The sequence below is a fragment of the Pteropus vampyrus genome, unplaced genomic scaffold (assembly GCF_000151845.1).
Source record: "Pteropus vampyrus isolate Shadow unplaced genomic scaffold, Pvam_2.0 Scaffold58, whole genome shotgun sequence".
NCBI classification, from domain to species: Eukaryota; Metazoa; Chordata; class Mammalia; order Chiroptera; family Pteropodidae; genus Pteropus; species Pteropus vampyrus.
This window is the reverse complement of record NW_011888839.1, coordinates 4,260,121-4,263,897: the sequence shown is the minus strand read 5'-3', so window position 1 is coordinate 4,263,897 and position 3,777 is coordinate 4,260,121. Positions and strand designations below refer to the sequence as shown.

Here is a 3,777-nt window from a genome sequence, read left to right as displayed (position 1 = left end):
GATTGGAAAACTACCTGAGGGCTGAAGTAAAATAGATTACATGGCTATATATATTTGATACAGCAACTAGCAAGTCGATATGAACTTGCTCTAAGATACAAGAAAATCTTTAAGTACCATGGCTTAGTTTTTAACAAAACAATGATGGTATTATCTGATAATCATCAATTATAGTAGATAAATCAAGTACATCATTCATTCATTCATTCATTCACCAAACCATTATTGAGAATTCACAGTGTTTAGGTAGCATACAAATACTGGCACATCAGATGAAAAGGTCTTGCCTCTTTACATCTATGATCTTACATCTATGAGCTGCTTGATTCATAATTAAATGAATGTAAGGCAATGTGACATGTAATAGGAAAGATTTATTGATTACTTTTAATTGATTACTTTTCTTCCGGAAACAGGTGAAAATATTACCTGCTGAGCCTCCTCAGATGAATGGAAGTGATCCTTAAGATAATAAGTGCAAATGTATGTCAGGAAAGAGGAACAGTGTTAAAATATGCATATGTGAGTGTATGTGCCAGAGGCATGGAATTAGACTTGGTATATTTATCACAGAGTACCTGGGAATGGGAAGGAGAAGGAACCTGGTTGCATAGGTGTCTTACTGTGATTAATATTGTAGTGGTTAAGAGTGCGGTCGCTGGAGTCAGAGCTAAGGCAAGTCTCAACACTTTTCTTTGTAATCTAAGGAAAAGTTACTTAAATTCTCAAAAGGTAGTTTTTTCTCTGCAAAATGGGAGCATAATAAAGTTTTCTTCATATAATTTTTGGAAATTTAAATGAGATAATAGTTTCAATGAAATTAGCATGGTGTTTAAACTGTGACTAGTGGTTATTATTAATATTAATATTTTCAAACACTATATTCTGTTCATTTCAAGACTCAGTTTGAGATAATAAGAGATCTTGAATTTTTTCTACCTAATATTTTGGATTCTGTTTACATATTCAAACTAATTTTTAAAATTCTTAATTCAGTAAACAATTTATTAAATACTAAATACTCTCGCAATTAATAAAAGATTTGCCTGAATTGAATTGCCTTTTAATAGAATGGGTAATCACAGGTATACTTTAACAAAATCATTAGTTTAAACTGGAAGAAACAAATGAACAAGGCAAACAAAAACTCACAGACACAGACAACAATTTAGCAGTTATCAGAGGGAAAGTGGGTGTAGAGTAAAGGGGATCAAATACATGGTGATGAAGGATTTGACACAATGCGATATACAGATCATGCATTATTAAACTGTACACTTGAAACATCTAATTTTATTAAATGATGTCACTCCAACAAATTTAATAAAACAAAATAAAATATTAATGTTAATAAATAAAATGAAGCAAGGTTCACAAACTCTTTAATTGATATATGTTTTATTTTTTTAAGATTTGGCAAGCATGTGTGTGCATAGAAATAGAGCCATGTGGTAATTTATTTACTCAATCTTCTATATTGTTCATTTCCCACCCCATTCCCTGCCCTATTTTGACATTGACTTCTCGGCAAGATGGTTGCAATAGCTAAGAGGTTTGTATAAACTTAGTGCAATGCAATGATCTCAATATACAGATTCTTATCCATAGACAGAAATTTGAAGGTAACTACTGTGTCACAGCAAGTGGAACATTCTTTTATAACACAGTGATACACATCAATCTCCTTTTAAATAGCCAACAATAACCATTAAAAGCAGCATGCAGTCACTCTCTGAAATTCTCTTTGGACACAAAAGTGCCTTGGTTTCTACTAACATATATCGCCTCATTATATTCTAGTACTGTAGGTTATACATCAATGCACTTAATTTCTTTTTTGATTTTTAAATCAGGTAATCAAGGTCTAATTTACTAATGATTCCTAAATGCCTTTTTTATTTATGGTTTGGGGCTATTTGTATGGCAGTCATTTAGCAAATTAATGTAGATGAAAAGCAATAATTTTACAGATGTTTGTTGAAATCATGCTGTCATCCCATACTTAAAATGCTAATCTATTGACATCTACTCATTATAGATGAGCTCTACTTACTTTGTAACATTAGTATTTTATAACCTGGGATGTTTTAAAGTAGGCTGAAAGTCAAATTTTTAACCATCTCACTCAGAATGTATTTTTAAAGGATAAATGCATTTTATTCTTTATTACTTTAAAACTATTTCTCCTTAAGCTGCTGTTAAATAATCTATGATTAACTCTTTGCACACTGCCCAATACTGACTAGGTGTTTATATTAATTTTGTTTTACAAGTGACAGAAATCTGACTGAGATCAGAAAAATGGGCCTCCCATTGACTGACAAATCCTCAGAGGGTTCTTCAGTCACACCAGGTGAAGAACAAATAAGTAGTGGAACTCAGAAAAGACTAGGATAAGGATTGAATGTCACCAGAATCTCTCTGTCTCTGGTTAGAATTTCTCTGTGTAAATCAGGTTTATTCCCCCTCCCTCCCCTACCCCTCCGGGTTTTGATATTATTGTTGTCATCAAGGAATTTGACACTTTTAGGAAGTGACTTATTAGCCCAAGTTAGATCAAATGAAAACCTCCAGACCAATCAAATGAGAGAAGAGTACAAGATAACATAAAATACTACTCTTAATGCTGGAACACTGAGATGGGTAGGGTATTTTTCCTAGAATAGCTGTGCTGCCAGAAAATTCACTCAATAAATATGAGGGACTAAATGTCTGGAGATCTTCATTTTCACATATGATGTTTGAAATACAAACGTCTCAGAATGATGCAGTGCTTTTATTTTGAAAATGAATTTTATTATTTTAAAACTAACATGAGATAAATATTATTAAAATGAATTGTCTGTATGCTTCCTGTCAGGCATTATCATATATATTCCAAAGTCTATATGTATATATACACACATATACATATACTTCTATAATTTTAACTGTAATAAGGAAGTAAATAAATTTAAATCAGTACTCTTTTGGTGCTTTAAATTAGGTACTTGAATTTTTGGATTTACTTAGAATGTGTAATATATTTATATTATCTTTAATTAATTGCATTTACATTAATATTCTTAAGTCTGCCTATCTTGAGTCTGGATAACTGGAGACTAGGTAGATCAACATGGGGAAAGATGGTGAAGATGATGAATTTAGCAGCCAAGTAAAGTGAATACAATTTTAATTTTAAAGTTAGGGGAAAATTCTTTTCTCATTCCTTTTGACCATTTGAATATCATAGCGTGCTTAACATTTGTTTATTTCTTTTCAGACAGACATTATAGATAAATCCCTACAGTAACACAAAACCATCTTAATTGGTCTCTCCGTTCTCTTTTTTTTTTCTGACTAAATTTTCTTTTCTTTTCTTTTTCTACACCTACAGCACCCGGTCTCCCATCCAAGTAGTAACCAGGCCCGACCCTGCTTAGCTTCCGAGATCAGACAAGATCGAGTGTGTTCAGGGTGGTATGGTCGTAGATTGACTAAATTTTCTGAAGCTCCTGTTACTACAAGTTACCCTATCTCAATGCTGAAGACTTTAGCAATTTTAAATAGAGTTTAAGTTAAAACCCAGAACCCATTAGCTTGACTTTATATAACCCATATAAACTTGTTTCTTGTCTATAGTTTCAACTATATTATACATTACTACTTAAACCGACCACCATAAGCCCAAGAAAACTGTTTTTTCTCCAAGTGTACAATTCACATTATTGATTCTATAAAATGTGATAATGCCCAGTGGTTATAATTCTCGCTCTGTTGTTAGACAGTCCAGAGTTC

The 3,777-nt window shown here is 32.2% G+C and overlaps 1 pseudogene; it reads right to left on the bottom strand.

Annotated features, from left to right (window-relative positions):
• Nucleotides 1-3,367: 3,367 nt before the first annotated feature.
• LOC111740118 lies at nucleotides 3,368-3,473 on the bottom strand (annotated as a pseudogene).
• Between the last annotated feature and the right edge of the window lie 304 nt (nucleotides 3,474-3,777).